This window comes from Bombina bombina, chromosome 1 (assembly GCF_027579735.1).
Source record: "Bombina bombina isolate aBomBom1 chromosome 1, aBomBom1.pri, whole genome shotgun sequence".
In the NCBI taxonomy this organism is placed as follows: Eukaryota; Metazoa; Chordata; class Amphibia; order Anura; family Bombinatoridae; genus Bombina; species Bombina bombina.
The window spans coordinates 1145316834-1145339325 of NC_069499.1; the positions used below are offsets into that span (position 1 = coordinate 1145316834).

Genomic DNA, 22492 nt, shown 5'->3' on the forward strand with positions numbered 1-22492 from the left:
GTTTTACACACCACTTCAAAATGGCCTATTCTGTTACATTTTCTGCATCTTTTATCTCTGGACGGTCATATAGCACTCTGATCATGAGCCCGGTAGCACCGTGTGCATCGGGCATGTTGCGCCCATCCACTTCTAGGCCTTTCCAGTACTTTAGATCTACCGCTCACACTGTGCCTTTCACTAGCAGTTTTCCTAGACTGTTGCACTTCATCCACAATACTCTCAGACCTCAGATCAGCACTTTGCTTTTTCACCAGTTCACTCTGGCGGGCCATCCTAATAGCCCCATCTAACGTTAAATCAGGCTCTAACTGCAGCTTCAGTGAGACTTCAGCATCTGCAATTCCAATAACTATTCTGTCTCTGATTTGCTCTTCTTTAGCAACACCAAACTCACAGAATTCAGCTAGTTCATACAGGCTGTGCACAAATGACTCCACAGATTCTCCCACACGCTGATTACGTTTGTGAAAACAAGCTCTCTCATGAATCACATTTCTTTTGGGCACAAAGTGGGCACTGAGTTTATCCATAACTATATCAAAGTTAAATTCTTCCCCTTCTTGGAAAGTAAAAGCATTGAACACTGGCTCCACATCTTTCCCCATAGAGTATAAAAGAGAATTAACTTGTACTTCACCACTCTCCTTGTTCAGTTTGGAAGCAATCCTGAAGCGCTGAAACCGCTGACGCCATGTGGGCCAAGCTGCAGGCTGAGAGAAGTCAAAAGGCTCAGGTGGGGTAAACTTTGACATTGCAATCGATCAGGAACAGAAGCGCAGTCCAGAACTTCTGACACCATGTCATGAGATGCAGGACATATGCAGGACACAGCAATGATGGTACAACTCTATTTTATTACAGAGCATAGCAATACACATCTGGTCAGGTTGATTGTACTAACTAACTGCGACACAGACTACCAGACCTAAGCCCCGCCCCCAAAGTAGTGACATCACATCCTGCTCTCATCACACCCCCCAAATAAAAAAACTATCTAAAATAACCTAAGCTAACCATTGCCCTGAAAAGGGCATTTGTATTGGCATTGCCCTTAGCTCTTAGGTTATTTAGCTCTTTTACATTGCCCAAACCCTAATCTAAAAAAAACCACACCCAAAAAAAACTTAAGAAAACCTAACACTAACCCCCAACGATTCACTTACAGTTGTTGAAGTCCCACTTGAAGGATCAATCCAGCCGGTGAAGTCATCATCCATGCGGCAAAAAGTCTTCATCCAGGCGGCCTCTTCTATCTTCATCTACCTGGCGAAGTCCTCATCCATGCGGCAAGAAGTTTTCATCTAGACGGCCTCTTCGATCTTCATCCAGCCACGAAGTCCTTATCCATGCGGCAAGAAGTCTTCATCCAGACGGCCTCTTCGATCTTCATCCAGACAGCGTGGAGTGGGTCCATCCTTAAGACATCTGCCGCGGAGCATCCTCTCCTCATACGAATTAGAGCTGCTAAAATCCTATTGGCTGTTCCAATCAGCCAATAGGATTGAGCTCTCATTCTATTGGCTGATTGAAACAGCCAATAGAATGAGAGTTCAATCCTATTGGCTGATTTTAACAGCCAATAGGATTTTAGCAGCTCTAATTCCTATTGGCTGATTAAAATCTTTCAGCCAATAGGAATGCAAGGGACGCCATCTTGGATGGCTTCACTTGCATTGAAGAATCAGTATATGGTGGCGACCGTATAAAGTGGATGCTCCGCGCTGGATGTCTTCAGGATGGACCCGCTCCGCGCCAGCTGGATGAAGACCGAAGAGGCCGCCTGGATGAAGACTTCTTGCCGCATGGATGAGGACTTCGCCGGCTGGATGAAGATAGAAGAGGCCCCCTGGATGAAGACTTCATGCCGCATGGATGATGACTTCACCGGCTGAATGGATCTTTCAATCGGGACTTCAACAACTGTAAGTGGATCGTCGGGGGTTAGTGTTAGGTTTTTTTAAGGATTTTTTGGGTGTTTTTTTTTTTTTTAATTAGGGTTTGGGCAATGTAAAACAGCTAAATGCCCTTTTAAGGGCAATGCCCATACAAATGCCCTTTTCAGGGCAATGGTTAGCTTAGGTTATTTTAGATAGTTTTTTTATTTGGGGGGTTGGGTGTTGGGTTTTACTGTTGGGGGAGGTGTTTGAATTTTTTGTACAGGTAAAAGAGCTGATATTTTTGGGGCAATGACCCACAAAAGGCCATTGGTAGTTTATTGTGGGCTAGGTTTTTTTTTATTTTGGGGGGGCTTTTTTATTTTGATAGGGCTATTAGATTAGGTGTAATTCTTTTTTATTTTTGATAATTTGTTATTTTTCGTAATTTAGTGTGTTCTTTTTGTAATTTAGTTATTTTTTGTGTAATTAGATACTTTTTATAATTTTTAGAGTAGTGTTAGGATTTTTTAATGTGAAGTTTTGTTTTATTTAATTGCTAGTTAGTTTAATTTTAGTTTAATAAGTATAATAGTTTGAATGTTAGTTTAAAATTATTTTTTTAAATTTGACAGGTAAATTTTTATTTAATTTAAAATAGGAAAATTGTAATTTTAATATAAAGTTAGGGGGTCGTTAGGTTTAGGGGTTAATAGTTTATTTTAGTATATTCCGTTGTGGGGGGCTTGCGGTTCAGGGGTAAATAGGTTTATTATAGCGGCTGTGTGGGTGGATGGCAGATTAGGGGTTAATAATATTCAAATAGTGTTTGCGATTCGGGAGGGCGGCGGTTTAGGGGCTAATAGGTTTATTATAGTGGCGACGATGTCGGGGAGCGGCGGAATAGGGGTTTATACATTTTATTAGTGGCAGCAGATTAGGGGTTATTAAGTTTATTATAGTGTTTGCGATGTGGGAGGGCCTTCGGTTTAGGGGTTAATAGGTAGTTTATGGGTGTTTAGTGTACTTTGTAGCAGTTTAGTTATGAGTTTTATGCTACAGCTTTGTAGCGTAAAACTCATAATTGCTGACTTTAGATGGCGGTATGGATCGTTTTAGGCTGTACCGCTCACTTTTTAGCCTCACTGCAAAACTCATAATACCAGCGCTATGGGAGTCCCATGAAAAAACGTAATTTTTATGTGTGCGGTACTCACGTTGCATTAAAGGCTAAAAGGTGGGCGGTACACCTATACCGACAAGACTTGTAATGGCTGCGGTGCTGTTTTAACGCTGAAAATGCCATATTTTCAGCGTTACGAGCCGCAGGGCAAAACTCGTAATCTAGGTGTTTGTTAGCAAAACATGGTTTAAAATGATAAATTCAAGAATAAACAGAAGAATGTAGCTGTTTTCATGGTACAGAGAAAACAACATTGGAAATAAATAATAATAATAAAATAATTGTAATTGCAGACCAGTAAATAAGCAGAATGGATTCAATCTATTATCACACAGATTTTTCCTTTATGTTCCTCCAGCAGTGTTTGATGGTAAAGTATAGCTCCTAAATGTTAAATAAGTAGAAGTAGAATTTAAGTTATCCACTGGGGTGTGTTGAGGCCTTTCCCTTACACAGGGCCGCCATATTCCTCAATGGTCCAGCCTGGACAGTCCTGCAACATAGAAATAAAGATATCTCCAGATCAAGTGAAATATCCCCAGCTTAATAAAGTAAAATATCCTGCTGGATTGCTTAACACTATATATATATATATATATATATATATATATATATATATATATATATATATATATACAGGGAGTGCAGAATTATTAGGCAAGTTGTATTTTTGAGGATTCATTTTATTATTGAACAACAACCATGTTCTCAATGAACCCAAAAAACTCATTAATATCAAAGCTGAATAGTTTTGGAAGTAGTTTTTAGTTTGTTTTTAGTTATAGCTATTTTAGGGGGATATCTGTGTGTGCAGGTGACTATTACTGTGCATAATTATTAGGCAACTTAACGAAAAACAAATATATACCCATTTCAATTATTTTTTTTACCAGGGAAACCAATATAACATCTCAACATTCACAAATATACATTTCTGACATTCAAAAACAAAACAAAAACAAATCAGTGACCAATATAGCCACCTTTCTTTGCAAGGACACTCAAAAGCCTGCCATCCATGGATTCTGTCAGTGTTTTGATCTGTTCACCATCAACATTGCGTGCAGCAGCAACCACAGCCTCCCAGACACTGTTCAGAGAGGTGTACTGTTTTCCCTCCTTGTAAATCTCACATTTGATGATGGACCACAGGTTCTCAATGGGGTTCAGATCAGGTGAACAAGGAGGCCATGTCATTAGATTTTCTTCTTTTATACCCTTTCTTGCCAGCCACGCTGTGGAGTACTTGGACGCGTGTGATGGAGCATTGTCCTGCATGAAAATCATGTTTTTCTTGAAGGATGCAGACTTCTTCCTGTACCACTGCTTGAAGAAGGTGTCTTCCAGAAACTGGCAGTATGACTGGGAGTTGAGCTTGACTCCATCCTCAACCCGAAAAGGCCCCACAAGCTCATATTTGATGATACCAGCCCAAACCAGTACTCCACCTCCACCTTGCTGGCGTCTGAGTCGGACTGGAGCTCTCTGCCCTTTACCAATCCAGCCACGGGCCCATCCATCTGGCCCATCAAGACTCACTCTCATTTCATCAGTCCATAAAACCTTAGAAAAATCAGTCTTGAGATATTTCTTGGCCCAGTCTTGACGTTTCAGCTAGTGTGTCTTGTTCAGTGGTGGTCGTCTTTCAGTCTTTCTTACCTTGGCCATGTCTCTGAGTATTGCACACCTTGTGCTTTTGGGCACTCCAGTGATGTTACAGCTCTGAAATATGGCCAAACTGGTGGCAAGTGGCATCTTGGCAGCTGCACGCTTGACTTTTCTCAGTTCATAGGCAGTTATTTTGCGCCTTGGTTTTTCCACACGCTTCTTGCGACCCTGTTGACTATTTTGAATGAACCGCTTGATTGTTCGATGATCACGCTTCAGAAGCTTTGCAATTTTAAGAGTGCTGCATCCCTCTGCAAGATATCTCACTATTTTTGACTTTTCTGAGCCTGTCAAGTCCTTCTTTTGACCCATTTTGCCAAAGGAAAGGAAGTTGCCTAATAATTATGCACTCCTGATATAGGGTGTTGATGTCATTAGACCACACCCCTTCTCATTACAGAGATGCACATCACCTAATATGCTTAATTGGTAGTAGGCTTTCGAGCCTATACAGCTTGGAGTAAGACAACATGCATAAAGAGGATGATGGTCAAAATACTCATTTGCCTAATAATTCTGCACTCCCTATATATATATATATATATATATATATATATATATATACAGTATATATATAGATACACAGCAGAATTTAAATAGTTCAGTCAGAGCTTCCAGTTTTGCGGCCTTCTTCTGCCCTAGATTAGATACACCTCCTTCTATCATAAATGTATTTTGCTTACTTCTCTCTATATCATTTATTAAACAGTAACCCTAAATGAGTTCAGGAGTGCGCACGCGTCCTTAGTCTTCTGGCAGCAGAGCAATGTTATACATAGTTACAAACACTTCTGTAATAGAATGCTACATACACTCTACGGCAGCAGAGTTTGCAACTATGTATAACATTGCTATAAACATTGTTGCAAACACTGCTGCCAGATGGCTAAGGACATATGTACACTCCTGAGCTCACCTAGGATTACTCTTTAATAAAGCATACCAAGGGAACTAAGCTACATTTATAATAGATGTAAATGGACTTAACTGTCCCTTTAATGATTTATAGCAGATAAGGTAACCTCCATTTCATCCTTTTACTATGCTATATCATATTCAGGCTTTTGAGAGCATTTGTCCATTATGTTTGGTTTCTAAATCTGCAGTATTTAAATAAACATTAATTACTGTACAGTGGACCATTACGTACGCTATATTATGAATTCCAACACTTTTAAAACCAGGGGTTAAGTGAGGATGGCCCAGGTCTGAGAAACAAGCAGAGAAAGGGTTCATGGGTGTCCGCAGAAATAATTCTTTTTATATATAAAATAATATTTTTATGTAACCAAATACAAGTATATATTTAATTAGATAACAAGCAAAGTCCCAGGGGGAGGGGCAAATGCACCCACTTGCCCCGTTCCACACACAGATGTAAGGGAGAATTAGTGGGGCAGAGCTCCCAGAACTGGATGGTCCTGCAGATTGTGTGATAACTGGGAGCTTTGCTTTATGATACTTTGTATAAATGTGTGTTTGTATATATGCCTGTAATACACATGTAACTTTCAAACAAGCACACACACCACATAAGTGCTATACACGTGGTAAGTGCTATGAGGTAGAGTAGGCAACAAAATGTGTAAAATAAAAACAAATATATAGAATATCACAAAAATAATGAAAAGTGAAAACAAGCAAGATAATTAATTTTGTGGTCTGCTTTGTTAGTTACCACATACACTCTAGAACCACCCCTGCCAACAGACACCATAGCTTTAGCCTAGACATCAACCAACGCTACCGATCATGTGACCTGTCCCAATTTCCATACATTAGTGGAGGGCATCTGGTGGCATATGGGTAGTATTTGAACTCACATGCCAATATTCAGTAAAACCTGAAAACTAATTTGTTGTGGAAAACAATTTCACCACAATGTTGTAACTTAAAAATTGCAGTATCTATTGTGTTACCTTTCACCACCCTGAGCATACAGAGATTTCCGTTGTGAAGGTTAAAGGGATGGTAAATCCTAGCATTTCAAAAACATTAGAATTTACCAGCACTACAATTAAATAGGAACTTCAGTGATGACTTTGTAAAAAAAAGTGTGCTGATCATACCACTTCTGTGCCGCTGCCTCCTCACTAAAATAAGCATCTCTGGCCGCCCCCGGCACATCGCTCTTTTATCGGTGAGGTGACATTTCCTCTTCTTAGCCAATTGGCACTGTTCTCTATGCTAGCATGGTTTTTGGCTTAGAGGTGAAAATGTCACCTCATTGATAAAAGAATGCTGTGCCGAGGGCGGCCAAAGGTGCGGTGTAGCAACAAGGCAGCGGCACAGAAACGGTACTAAAAGTCATCACTAAAGGTCCTATTTATTTTTAGTGCTGATAAATCCTAGCATTTCAAAAAACTTTAACCACATCACAAATATGCATTTAACACCATACACAAATAAATCGGGGGGAAATGCCTCTATAATACAATCAATGCTAACATAAACAAAAAAAGAAAACTTGAAAACAGTTAAAGGGCAGTTATAGTGAAAACAATACATACTATATATGTCTCTATATGTTGTTGTAGAATGTAATTTTAGCGCTAGCGATCCTGCAGCTTTATATGTTTAAAAAGGAGGCAAACGCAAAGGTAAAATATTGTTATGGAGCCACACAGAACAACTGGTTCCGAGCGGATATGGGCATGGGCCAATTAGCAGTGGCAGTCACCCAACTAGGTTATACACATAGAGTTGCTGGGTCTCTAGTGCTACAATAACATGCTTTATCTGTATTTGTAATTTGCAATTTGTCCACTATAATGGCAAAACATAACCGTGAGAGGAGATAATTAACTGGGGCAATCAAGTCTTTAGGAATTCTGCATCCTGGGTATAGGTGCCAAATCCTGACCACCCCTCTAGGATGACCCAAAACACACATGGCCAGTACTTTATTCACGGCTACAAGATCACTAAGACACCATTCATTTTATGCACATATAAAAGTGGCCCAGGTGTCCCTCTTGTCTTCTTAAAGGTCAGGTCTGCTGCCAGTGTTTTTTTAAATGTTGTGAGGGAAATACAAGGGTTAAAGTAATCATAAAAACCTGGCCTGTTAGTGTGCCCTGAGGACTGAAATTGAATAAAACTGTTGTAAACCATAACATTTATCAAGAGCTACTGGTAGGTGACCCCCCCTACTGATACCTATATTTGTAATTTCTAATCCCCCTATACCCTCCATTATCTCTCTCCTATATTAGAGCACTGGACAAGTAAAAAATGGACTGCTTTTCAAATTTGGGGCAACTGGTACTTTTGAGGATTTGGATACTACAGTTGGGAATATATATACCTCAATAGATGACTATAATAAATACTCTAATGAAATTACACCAAGATTTCTTACCAGAGGATACAATGCAGCACAACTAGATAATGCAAAGAGACAGGTTGATAACATGGACAGGAAATCAATATTGAAATATAAGACAAACAAAAATAAAAAGACAGCTAAAGAACATGACAAAAAAACCTTTCTTTATTACTAACTACAGTAGAGAATACAGTCAAATCTGTACCATTATTAAGAATGCATTACCTATTTTGAGAACTGATAGTGTTATGAGTAAAATTATAGACTCAGGTAGGAAGTAGGAAACCAGGATATCATAGATGTGGCAGTGGGAGATGTAAAACATGCTCCTACATTATCCTAGGAAATGAGTTTAAATCACAGGATGAATCCAGGGTCTACAATATTAAACAATATATTAACTGCAATACGAAATTTGTAGTATATTTATTGACATGCATGGGCTGTGGTAAAAAGTATGTAGGTCACACGACTAGATGTCTCAAAGATAGATTTCTGGAGCATTTGCGTGCAATAGATGACCTAGAATCAACTACACCCATAGCACAGCATTTCCACAAATTCCATGCATCCAATAGTTCTTTATTGCAAGTACAGGGTATTGAACATGTATTCAGATATCCCAGAGGAGGTAACAAGATATCCAAAAAGGTATTTTGGATTTTCACTCTGGGTACCAGAATACCCATAGGTTTAAATAGTGAATTGGATGTGAAACTGTTTGTGGATTAAATCTCTAAAATTGTTGGAACTTTAAACCTTTGTGATAAAAAAAAATGAAGCACTGCAATATAGAAACTTTGTAAATTATGTAAATATTTTGTATAGGGGTTATTCTTATTATGAATTTCTTCTTTCTCTGTTTAGATCTGGTAGAAAATTGCATGCACAAACTCATTAAAGTTTGTGCATGCATTCGTATATTATTCTAAAGAAACTGCAATTAATGAATTAATAGGCCATAATAGCCAAATACATAAGCAGTGTTCTGAATTGGAAATTTTGTATGTATTAGCACATTTAGGCCTAGATTTGGAGTTTGGCGGTAGATGGGCTGTTAACGCTCCGCTGGCTTTTTTCTGGCCGCACCATAAAATTAACTCTGGTATCGAGAGTTCAAAAAAATGCTGCGTTAGGCTCCAAAAAAGGAGCGTAGAGCATTTTTACCGCAAATGCAACTCTCAATACCAGAGTTGCTTACGGACGCGGCCAGCCTCAAAAACGTGCTCGTGCACGATTCTCCCATAGGAAACAATGGGGCTATTTGAGCTGAAAAAAAACCTAACACCTGCAAAAAAGCAGCGTTCAGCTCCTAACGCAGCCCCATTGTTTCCTATGGGGAAACACTTCCTACGTCTGCACCTAACACTCTAACATGTACCCCGAGTCTAAACACCCCTACCCTTACACTTATTAACCCCTAATCTGCCGCCCCCGCTATCGCTGACCCCTGCATTATATTATTAACCCCTAATCTTCCGCTCCGTAAACAGCCGCAACTTACATTATCCCTATGTACCCCTAATCTGCTGCCCCTAACACCGCCGACCCCTATATTATATTTATTAACCCCTAACCTGCCCCCCACAACGTCGCCGCCAGCTACTTACAATAATTAACCCCTAATCTGCCGAGCGGACCTGAGCGCTACTATAATAAAGTTATTAACCCCTAATCCGCCTCACTAACCCTATCATAAATAGTATTAACCCCTAATCTGCCCTCCCTAACATCGCCGACACCTAACTTCAATTATTAACCCCTAATCTGACGACCGGAGCTCATCGCTACTATAATAAATGGATTAACCCCTAAAGCTAAATCTAACCCTAACACTAACACCCCCCTAACTTAAATATAATTTAAATCTAACGAAATTAATTAACTCTTATTAAATAAATTATTCCTATTTAAAGCTAAATACTTACCTGTAAAATAAATCCTAATATAGCTACAATATAAATTATAATTACATTGTAGCTATTTTAGGGTTAATATTTATTTTACAGGCAACTTGGTAATTATTTTAACCAGGTACAATAGCTATTAAATAGTTAAGAACTATTTAATAGTTACCTAGTTAAAATAATAACAAAATTACCTGTAAAATAAATCCTAACCTAAGTTATAATTAAACCTAACACTACCCTATCAATAAATTAATTAAATAAAATACCTACAATTACCTACAATTAACCTAACACTACACTATCAATAAATAAATTAAATACAATTGCTACAAATAACTACAATTACATAAACTAACTAAAGTACAAAAAATAAAAAATAACTAAGTTACAAAAAATAAAAAAATATTTACAAACATAAGAAAAATATTACAACAATTTTAAACTAATTACACCTACTCTAAGCCCCCTAATAAAATAACAAAGACCCCCAAAATAAAAAAATGCCCTACCCTATTCTAAATTAATAGAGTTAAAAGCTCTTTTACCTTACCAGCCCTGAACAGGGCCCTTTGCGGGGCATGCCCCAAGAAAATCAGCTCTTTTGCCTGTAAAAAAAAACATACAATACCCCCCCCCCCAACATTACAACCCACCACCCACATACCCCTAATCTAACCCAAACCCCCCTTAAATAAACCTAACACTAAGCCCCTGAAGATCTTCCTACCTTGTCTTAACCATCCAGGTATCACCGATCCGTCCTGGCATCCGGTGCTGAAGAGGTCCAGAAGAGGCTCCAAAGTCTTCCTCCTATCCGGCAAGAAGAGGACATCCGGACCGGCAAACATCTTCTCCAAGCGGCATCTTCGATCTTCTTCCATCCGGTGCGGAGCGGGTCCATCTTGAATGAGCCGACGCGGATCCATCCTCTTCTTCCGGCGTCTCCCGACGAATGACGGTTCCTTTAAGGTACGTCATCCAAGATGGCGTCCCTCGAATTCCGATTGGCTGATAGGATTCTATCAGCCAACCGGAATTAAGGTAGGAATATTCTGATTGGCTGATGGAATCAGCCAATCAGAATCAAGTTCAATCCGATTGGCTGATCCAATCAGCCAATCAGATTGAGCTCGCATTCTATTGGCTGATCGGAACAGCCAATAGAATAAGTGTAGGCAGGTGTCGGCGACGTTGAGGGGGGCAGATTAGGGGTTAATAAATATAATATAGGGGTCGGCGGTGTTAGGGGCAGCAGATTAGGGGTACATAAGGATAACGTAGGTGGCGGCGCTTTGCGGTCGGCAGATTAGGGGTTAATTATTGTAAGTAGCTTGCGGCGACGTTGTGGGGGGCAGGTTAGGGGTTAATAAATATAATACAGGGGTCGGCGGGGTTAGGGGCAGCAGATTAGGGGTACATAAGTATAACGTAGGTGGCGGTCGGCAGATTAGGGGTTAAAAAAATTTAATCGAGTTGCGGCGATGTGGGGGGACCTCGGTTTAGGGGTACATAGGTAGTTTATGGGTGTTAGTGTACTTTAGAGCACAGTAGTTAAGAGCTTTATGAACCGGCGTTAGCCCAGAAAGCTCTTAACTCCTGTTTTTTTCCTGCGGCTGGAGTTTTGTCGTTAGATTTCTAACGCTCACTTCAGAAACGACTCTAAATACCGGAGTTAGGAAGATCCCATTGAAAAGATAGGATACGCAATTGACGTAAGGGGATCTGCGGTATGGAAAAGTCGCGGCTGAAAAGTGAGCGTTAGACCCTTTAATCACTGACTCCAAATACCGGCGGTAGCCTAAAACCAGCGTTAGGAGCCTCTAACGCTGGTTTTCACGGCTAACGCCGAACTCTAAATCTAGGCCTATATCTTTAGTAATTAAATACTTCTCTCCCAGAAAAACAGCGCAGTAATATCTGGCGTGGTTAAAATCACATAAAGGTATCTTTAAAATAACAGCTGAACTTGAGCAATCCTGTGGTCTGTACACGCTTGGGAAGTGAACAGCGATGTACCCGGTCGGCGTGTGACGTCACCACCCGACAACAGCTGATTCTGTTTTACACTCCGTCTGCATACACTGACTCACAGTGCTCTCTGAATCTCGGCCTCAACGCATTTCTCGCCTCCTGCTGGGCGCTTTTTCAAGAGGAATAATTACCAATCCTTTGCTCCTCTATTTATACATGGTCTACTAGCGCCATCTAGCTTTCAAGAGCAGAATGAAAAAACCCCTTCACCGCATCCAGCCAAGTAAAGAACACTCACCAGGAGGTAATCAGGTCATTATCCAAGTCTACCATAAAGTGAAGACTTTACAAGAGCAAATACAGAGGGTTCACCACAAGGTGCAAACCATTTATAAGCCTCAAGAATAGAAATGCTAGATTCGTCTTTGCCAAAAAATATATAAAAAGCCAGCCCAGTTCTGGAACAGCATTCTTTGGACAGATGATCAACCTGTACCAGAATTATGGGAACAAAAAAGTATGGAGAAGGCTTGGCATACCACATCATCTATAAAACATGGTGGAGGCAGTGTGATGGCATGGGCATGTATGGCTTCCAATGGCACCGAATCACTAGTGTTTATTGATGATGTGTATAGGGATATATTGTCTGCTTCAGATTCAGCCAAATTCAGAAAAGTTGATTGGATGGCGCTTACCTTTACAGATGGACAATGACCCAAAACATACTGCAAAAGCAACCCAGGAGTTTTTTAAAGCAAAGAAGTGGAATATTCTGCAATATCAATCACCTGATCTCAACCCGATTGAGCATGCATTTCACTTGCTGAAGACAAAACTTAAGTCATAAATACCTACGTACAAACAACAACTGAAGACAACTGCAGTAAAGGCCTGGCAAAGCATCATAAAGAAGGAAACCCAGCGTTTGGTGATGTCCATAAGTTACAGACTTCAAGCAGTCATTGCCTGCAAAGGATTCTCGACAAAGTATTAAAAATTAACATTTTATTTATGATTGTGTTAATGTGTCCATTTGTTACATTTGAGCCCCTGAAATAAGGGCACTGTGTATGAACATGGTTTAAATTCCTAAATGTTTAATTAAATATTTTTGTTCAACCCCTTGAATTAAAGATGAAAGTCTGCACTTCAAGTGCATCTTGGTTGTTTCATTTCAAATCCATTGTGGTGGCGTACAGAGCCTGAATTATTAATAGTGTGTCAGTGTCCAATTATTTACGGACCAAACTGTATATATATATATATTTATATAAATATATATATATATTTATATAAATATATCTATATACACACACATACAGTACTGTGCAAAAGGCCACCTTTAGATTTGTTGTTTAAGCATAGTTGTAATGACAATCCATATTTATTTTTCAATATCTTTTGTAAGATACAAACAAAAAATACAGGAAATATGTACACAAAATCTAAAATAACTAAATTTTCAGAACAAAATAGCTTCTTCAGGCAAATGTCAGTATGTAGTGTGACCTCCCTTGGCACTAAGCACATCTTGAACTCGTTTGGGAAAACTGTCCTGTAGTTTTCTGAAGTATTCTTCTGGTATATTATACCAGGCTTCTTTCAGCACTTCCTAGAGTTCTTCTTTAGATTTAGGTTGTCTTCTACTTCTTTCTCTGTCTAGGTGATCCCATACTGCCTCTATAATATTCAGGTCTGGACTTTATGTAGGCCAGTCAGCCAGTCCATGACTGTCAGTGTTTCATCAGCTGTTTTTCTCTACAAATATTATTGCACTGCATTAGCAATGTGCTTGGGATCGTTATCACGCTGAAAAATAAAGCCATTCCCAATCAGGGGCTTTCTAGAAGGAATGGCATGATGAATTAAAACCTGTCTGTACTTTTTAGCATTCATGATACCATCAATTCAGACAATATCACCAACGCCACTGGCAGAAATGCAGCCCCAAACCAGGACAGGCTCTCCACCATGTTTAATTTTAGTGTTCAAACACTCATTCTTTCATCTCTCTCCAACTCTTCTTTTCACATATTGTCGACGATTGGACCCAAAAAAAAAAATCACTCCATAATATTCTTTTCCACTGATCTTCATTTCAATCTTTGTGAGTTTCAGCATATCTTTTCACCCTGTTCCCCTTCCAAAAAGGTTGTTTCTTGGTTGCTACCCTTCCACAAAGACCATTCCTGATCAAGCTTCTTCGGACTGTATAAGGGTCAACTTGGCATCCAGATGAAGCTGCCAGATGCTAAGCCAGGTCTTTGCTGGACTTCCTCTGGTCTCTCAAAGAACAAACTCTGAGAAACTTCTCATCAAATTGTGAAAGTTTTATTGGCCTTCCAGTCCTTTTTCTGTCCTTGACCTCTCCTGATTCTTCAAATTTCTTTATTACAGCTTGAATACCACATCTCGAGTATCTAGTTTGTTTGATGATTTCCCTTTGAGAGTGGCCTTGCTGATGCAAAAGTATGATTTTATGTCTGTCAAATTCTGTAATCTTTGGCATTTTGAATGGAACAATGTGATTGAAAGTTGGTCTTATTAGCAAGCTTCCAAAAAAATAAACTCATACCACATGTGTATCTAATGCTCAAGCATGTCTTCCATAAATCTGGTGTAAGAGACTTTTTAACAGCAGTTTTTGACATGAAATAGTAGGACAAATACAGGTGTTAGCAATTACATTAATTAGGGTTCCATTCCATTTAGGTTTACAAGCGCCAAGTTCCTGCTATTGCTCAAGTGTAAGGATTGGTCACACTAAATACTTGCCAGATAGTTTTGCTAACCCACATATACATTCTATCCCACAGACATATCTTGTTTTGCACTTTTAGGAATGAGCCAAATTAACAGGATTGAATCCCTCTAGTGGTGAAAACTGTGAGAAGCAGAAGTGATGGACAATGAAGAGGTAGGCACATATCAAAGACTGGGAATTTTACTTCTTATATCTAAGCATAAGGACCCAATTTACTAACTGTTATGATAGCAGTGAGTCACCATTTTAAAAAAATGAAGTGCAGCTCATATGTACAACAAGCAACTCTCCTGATTTACATGCTACCACTGACTTCATTATGTTAAAGACATTTAATTACCCTCTAGAAACATTTCTAAGGATTTGGATATCAAATCTTTAAATCATGTTATTGTAATTGCTGCTGGGTGTAAAGTCAGGAAACAGTAATCAATTAAAGAGACAGTGTAACCTACATTTATCCCCTTTAATTTGTTCCCAATTATCAATTACCTGCTGGAGTGTATTAAATTGTTTATAAAAAAAGCTTTTTTACCTCTATTTTGACATTTGAAATAGCTGTTTTTGCCTGTGGTATCCCTACCTATACTAAAAGTTTCTATACTTAAAAGGACAGTTTAGTCCAAATTAAACTTTCATAATTTAGGACTTCTGGTGGGTGGAGCGACTGAGGTGTAGCAGAGTGGAAAAACTCCATGTCCATGCATCAAAAACATCAGTCCCGGTTGCTCCTGCGCACCCTTCTTGCTGGGAACAACTTAGCAACAACCAGCTGAAGAATTTGTGCAAAGGGCTGAATTTGTGCCTTTGCTCATGGAGGGCATAAAAAGCGTGCAAACAGGTGCTATTTCGGAAAAATGCAGTGCCCAAATCTGCATACCAGCCAACGGATCACCGGAGATTATAAGGAGACTCATGCAGGAGGTAACAGGACACTAAACACAAGGTGTCTACCTCACACTGCTTAAGACACAAAAGGAACCTCAAAGGGGAATACCGGCAGCCCTGCAGCATCCTAGCAGCTAAACTGCAGAAACACAGTAGACTCTCCGGTCTACATTTAGGGGCTGATAAACCTGAAGCCAATAGTTCCAGCTTGCCTATAACAACAACCGGACCAGTCATAAGGTACGCTATCTTAGCTACATATCTATTACAGCACCATTTAGAACTTTTCACAACATAACCCTAAAACCTGCTCAAATAGCATTGCCTATACAAAGTTTGGTCAAAGCAGTCCTCTGGATATAAATTTATTCTGTTAGATTGTGTTATTGTAAATGCCTGCCATATAACCTGCAGCTAAAACGCACACACATTGTGAACTCCTGTGAGGGCCACGAAGCGCTAAATGATCAGTTGCCAATGACCTAATTGCATTTAGTTTTTATATTTAACCCAGGATTGAGTTAAAAGACAGCACACCGGTTTGGGTATATGTTTATTACTCTGCACCTTTTATTTAGAAATGTAAGGGGCGCACCTCAAGGTCTACCTACACAGTGTTATTTCTGCATGGACTGCCTATCTGAAGGTGTTATTGCATCATAGATCCTCCGTGGTTGTTCTGTGGAAATATCAGTGACTGTTTATATTCGGAGCAACAGAGTTCTACACATACATAGCCAGCTGCACACCAACTGTTTCCACTCTTGCCAAATTACAACTGCAGGCCTTGCCATATTAAGGCCGACAGCACCACTTGATGACCAATATAGCAAACCACAGGAGAGAAAGGAAACAATAATAAAGACACAGAAACAACACAGGGGACAAATACCCTATGAAAGTTGACAAATACTTCCAGAGACTGTCTCCCCCAGACCAGAAACTAAAACTGCAGGCGATCTGAAGTTGAGGATAAGCAACAAGAATCAGAGGGTTCTTTGAAATATCTCCTAAAACAAAATCAATATCTACAGGAGAGAATTGCCGTAGGCAAAATAACCTACATATCATAGGGGTACCTGAATCTGTCAAAGATAAAGATCTATTGGAGTTTACTGCACTGACATTCCCAAAGCTGTTGGGCATTCTTCCAGACTGGCTACCACTGGATGTGGAGAGGGTGCACTGCTTGGGTCCTGACCGACAACTCGACAACATGAAGACAAGACCCTGCCAAGTAATCCTTAAATGCCTTAACTACCAAGAGAAATTGGTGGTGATGAGAGCATACAGAGCTACAAAAGAACTAAAATATGAGGATCACCGACTTCTCCTGTTTCAATACTTTTCTGCAGAAGTAACACGGAAAAGAAAAGATTTTGCTCCGCTTTGCCCCCGTCTACACAAACAAGGTTGTAAAGTCGCTCTTATATACCCAGCAAAGCTACAACTTCAAACATCTTCTGGTCCAAAATTCTTCCACTCTCCAGCAGCAGTACAAGCCTATCTAGCCTAGCCTCTGAGCAAAGAAAAGAAAATGGCTGAGTTTAGACTGTCCGTTTAGGACACCCTACAGGACTACACTTGCTTTTGGTCACGTAATGTATATTGTTCATTATTTCGCAATTTTGATTTTGCTAAAAGCACAATGTCTGAGTTCACTTTGTAAAGTGGATTCATCTAAAAGTGCAGTGTTCCAAAGACAGGTTTCTATGTTTTTGTTGTTCTATTTGTTTATTTATATATTTTGGTTGTTCTTATGGACAAATAGACGTCTGATTAAAAAAGTTAAAATTCCCCAACCACCCGCCCTTCTATCAAAAAGAGGAACTAACATATCTACTGTTGGAATGTTCTGCTGACTAATCAACAACTTAAAAAAATTACTAGCTCCCAGCTACTATCCCCACTTAATTTTCCCACAATCCCACTTTACCCCTATGCCGAGCAGGCTTATACTGTTGCAGCAACGACCAAGTGCAATCCTTCCCATGTTCCCACTGCTCATTACTCTGGATTCAAATACGCCCATCAACTCATTTTATATACCATCAATGCATCTCAAGGGCTTCCCAGACATAACCCTATGGCAATGCCACTCATAACGAGCCAAATATCAAACCTCACCACATGACCTAATTTACATGAAACAAAGTTGGTGCAAGCCTTTGCTCTGGATAGGGATGATTCTGTTGTTTTACAATGCTCGTATTAAGGCTCCTATCTTTTCTGGTAAATTAATTGTTTATATATTCTGGTTGTTTCACTGTATACATAACTGTAAGGCTTTGTCTAAAACAATCTTGAATAAATGTTATCATCTTCTATGACAGATTGATCTCGGAGTGATTGCAGATCCACCATCCGCAGACCGCCACACCCATACCAGGTCACGCAGTAAGTCCGTTGCTCCCACCAATATTCAAGTAGACCCGACATTAACATTACTTGTTTACACTCTCTCAGGGTGCATATTTTATAATAGCTAATATCTCACAATGACTATGAGGTAAAAAGTAATTTCTTGGAACGTGGGAGGTATAACCTCTCCAGCCAAAAGAGGCATGATACTTCAACATCTTAAGACTCTGCGGGTCAGACATCGCGTTGCTCCAAGAAACCAGATTATCCACTATAGAACATGAAAAATTAAAATCTAAATGGGTGGGACAAATCATATATACCCCGACAGAAGGTAGGAAATGCGGAGTAGCAATACTGGTCAGAAAGGGACTCCCAATAACATTCTCCAATATGGAGGTGGATTAGAATGGAAGATTCATTATCTCCCTTATGCATAATTACACTTACACATATGTTATTTGTAATATCTATGGCCCAAACATCCCCTTTTTTGGTCATCTCTATTAGCTAAATTAGCCAAATTTGACAACACACCAATTTTAACATAGCACAAGCCCTGCTGCTGGACGGATTCAAAGATCCTATGACTATTACAACAACTAACAAAAACACTGCCAAATATAAAAAGGAGGTGAAAATGATACATACATTGAAAGAAACCTTGGATCTTGGAGATTTGGAGGGTACAACACCCAGATAAGAGCAGGGATAGGCACAGACAAAGGCTGTGGCGGACATTTTCCAAAGTACAGACCTTAATGAAGGACACCAAGGTACATTTGAAATTTAAAACATTATTTTATAGTGCTTGGTGTTATTATACTGATGCAGATACAACTGATTCTATAACCAGCCCTCCTCTGGCTATACCCATGTGCCAGTGTCACTACTGTGTCATTATATAGCGCTGGGTGTTAATATACTGATGCAGATACGTACCACTGATTCTATTACCAGCCCTCCTCTGGCTATACCAATGTGCCAGTGTCACTACTGTGTCATTATATAGTGCTGGGTGTTATTATATTGATGCAGATACCACTGATTCTATAAACAGTCCTCCTCTGGCTATACCCATGTGCCAGTGTCACTACTGTGTCATTATATAGCGCTGGGTGTTATTATACTGATGCAGATACCACTGACCCTATAACCAACCCTTGTCTGGCTATACGCATGTGCCAGTGTCACTACTGCGTCTTTGTATAGAGCTGGGTGTTATTATACAGATGCAGATACACATCCAGTATTTCACTCCGGCTTTAGTTATTCCATAACTTATAACCCAATATCGCTAGCAGTCTCTTGACAAACAACTAACTTTATTCACACTACATTTTTTTTTTTATTCCTATTATTCAATCAAAACATATACTAAGGTTGTGACGGACACTGCAAGGGCTAGTCACGGACACCAGAGTCCGTGTACGGACACCTTGCCTATCCCTGGATAAGAGAGACTACACATCCGTATCAAACACACATAACACCCTATAGCGAATAGATTATTTTCTATCCTCCCCAGCATTAGCAACGCAAATACAGCTAACTACAATAGGACAAATTACAATCTCTGATCATGCACCGATTAGTTTGACATTGCAACCACTGCCCCAGAAACCAATGAAGAGATCATGGAGGTTTCCCTCGTATCTTTACAATAATATTGACTTTCGTCAGCACCTTAAATCATCTTGGCTAAACTACACACTAGATAATGATCAGCATAAGAATAACCCAGATTTGTTTTGGCATACGTCCAAAGCTGTCATGCGCGGCAACATAACATCTTTCACGGCACATCACAATAAAACCCTCAATCGCATAGACAACAAGTATCTAGCCAAACTTACAGAGGCTTATAACAAATACATATCTAACCCCTCTCCAACACATAGACAAACATATTATACACTTAAACAAGCCAGAAAACAAACTCAATATCCATAGACAGGGCCATTTCTATAGACATAGCAATAAAGCTGGCAAACTCTTAGCAAATCTAGTCAAACTTTATAACCCCAAATCACAATCAAGTCTAACATTAGTCACCAATGAAAGTATGGTAGAATTTGTTCGTTATTACCAATCTCTCTATTCTAAACAAGTCATAAAAACAACTGCAAAAAAATAAATTTTGAGAAGCAATAAAGGTCCCAGTCCTGACTGTCAGAAGATCTGTGAATGTTATTAATGAAATTATATATATATATATATATATATATATATATATATGAACAATCACAATTGGATCCAACATTCTCTTATTCATCACAACCTCTGGGGTGCACTTAAAACCAAGTATCCATAAATTTTCAAGAAAAAAGGCACTCTCCGTTATAATAAGTAAACTCTTTTACTACTTTGAACGTTTTTGGGGTTACCCCCGTCCTCAGACTGTAACCCCGAAAACGTTCACAGTAGTAAAAGAGTTTACTTATTATAACGGAGAGTGCCTTTTTTTCTTGAAGATTTGTATGTATATATAATATATATATATATATATATATATATATATATATATATATATATAATTTCATAAATATATATGGTTGTTTACACCAAATAATTTTATTTTATTTGCAAAACTCCAGACATCACTGTAACAGATCAACCCCCTCTCCCATTCATCAAAGGAATGGTTTTCAAGTTATCTTAGAAAGAACACTTCAAAAGACCTTATGGTCACTACCTGGAAATGTGTAATAAGATTTCCAACTTCTTACAAGAGAGTCTAGAAGTCTGACTCAAATAAACATGTACTGAACCAACTAAATACACATAGGACATCCGAATTCAAATTACCTACAGACATGAGAAAACAAAATCTCAGATAAAGAAATTATATATATCATTTTCATGTGAGTTTGAAATACTCAAATAACACATATATGTATATACTGTATGTATTGATCTGGGACATACTATATTAAATAAATATTTGCTGAGCTGATAAATACTACAAGTAGATGTATACATGTTTGACTTTTTTTTCCTTTGTTTTACAGACAAGATGTCCTTAGCCATGAACATGGATTTGTGTATTCAGAAATTGTTGGGAATGTGAAATATGCTGTGTTTGTGTGAATATATGCCAGGATGTTAAATGCTGTGATTCTGGGGAGGACCAATGATTGATAGTGATATTGTTTATTAATATGAGCACTAGAAACATACTGTATTTGGTATTGGAGTAATCAGAAAAATGTGATTATATTACCCCAACTATAATTAAAATTGTAAGTGATTAATGCAATAAGTTATAGTATGTTAAATAATCATTATATAGGGAGATATTTGGATCAGCAGTGGTTGATGGTGAGACTGTATTTGCTGGTTATCTGCTGCCCCCTAGGGGATTGGAACTGGTATAACAGCCAAATAAATTGACTATTGGAATCCATACAGAACCAATCAGGGAGGCCTCTCCCAGATAACCAATGAGAGGGACAAGCTCCGTAGGGCGTAACCAAAAACAGATCACCAATGATTATATATAAGGAAAGATGAAAGCAAGAGAGGAGGGTCTTGAGTCTTTTGTCTGCTGAAACTGGTCTGATTGACAAACTGCTGCCATATTTGGGACACAATCAACTTAAGCAAAAAGCTAAGACTAACTTCTTGATCTATGCCATAACTTTTCTTCATATGAGGAGATCTGAAAATAATTGGAAAAGATTGGAATCCTAAATTGGCTCAGGTTGGTAATGTATGAATTCTATAAGTTGATATATTTTTTTTTTTTTTAAACAAGCTTTATTAGTAGTATTTTGTCACCAATACAGTAGTAAAAAACATTATTATACAATATAATTCTTTGAACAAGTGGAGGATTGGAACATACAGAAGCAAACAGACTCTGTCAGCCCGTTAGTATCATAAATCAATAGATAAACAAAAATTAGGGGCAGAATGAATTTCCACCTGACAAATAGGATGAATGTTCTCATTCCGAAATAATAAATGTCTGTATTAGTTCTTAGGTCCAAACGTTTTGACAAAGCTTGATAATTTTACATTTATAATAGATTTAAAATATAAATCAGTTTCGTGATAGTCAAGTCGGAAATGAGCTTATAAAGTGAGTAATAAGCTCAGAAGAGATCAGAAAATAAAAACGGAGAGAAAAGAGAAGAAAAGAAAGAAGAAAGAGAAAAAAAAAAAAAGAGGGAAAAAGGGGGGGAGTCATCCAGGGAGAAAGGGAGAGGGGAGTTTGTTTACTATTCAGTTTCACAGAGGGCAGGCGTGTGTGAAGTGAGTGTTGACCTGCTTATTGATGGCCATTAAGGTGCTGTGCCATTCCAAATGGCTAACATCATCTCATGTGTTGCAGGCTTTTTAATTTTCATGTAATGTAGTTTCTCCAAATTCAACAGGTCTTCCACCGCGGCTTGCCATTCATCAAGGGTTGGAACCCGTGAGGACTTCCACCCCAGAGGAATAAGCCTTTTGGCTCCAGTCAGCATAATCAGCATAAGTGCCCTAGTAGGGTCATCCCTGACCTTGGGCAAGCGTAGAAGTAGCAAACTCTGAGGT

General features: G+C 38.9%; 1 long non-coding RNA gene across 1 annotated transcript in view; it reads left to right on the forward strand.

Annotated features, from left to right (window-relative positions):
* The window catches only part of LOC128641643 (uncharacterized), a 60117-nt gene extending 38504 nt beyond the window's left edge, over nucleotides 1-21613 (forward strand). Inside the window, exons 2-4 of the long non-coding RNA XR_008399576.1 lie at nucleotides 14781-14857; nucleotides 17926-17989; nucleotides 20965-21613. This is a non-coding gene — a long non-coding RNA (uncharacterized LOC128641643). The remainder of the gene's footprint in view (nucleotides 1-14780; nucleotides 14858-17925; nucleotides 17990-20964) is intronic.
* Nucleotides 21614-22492: the final 879 nt, after the last annotated feature.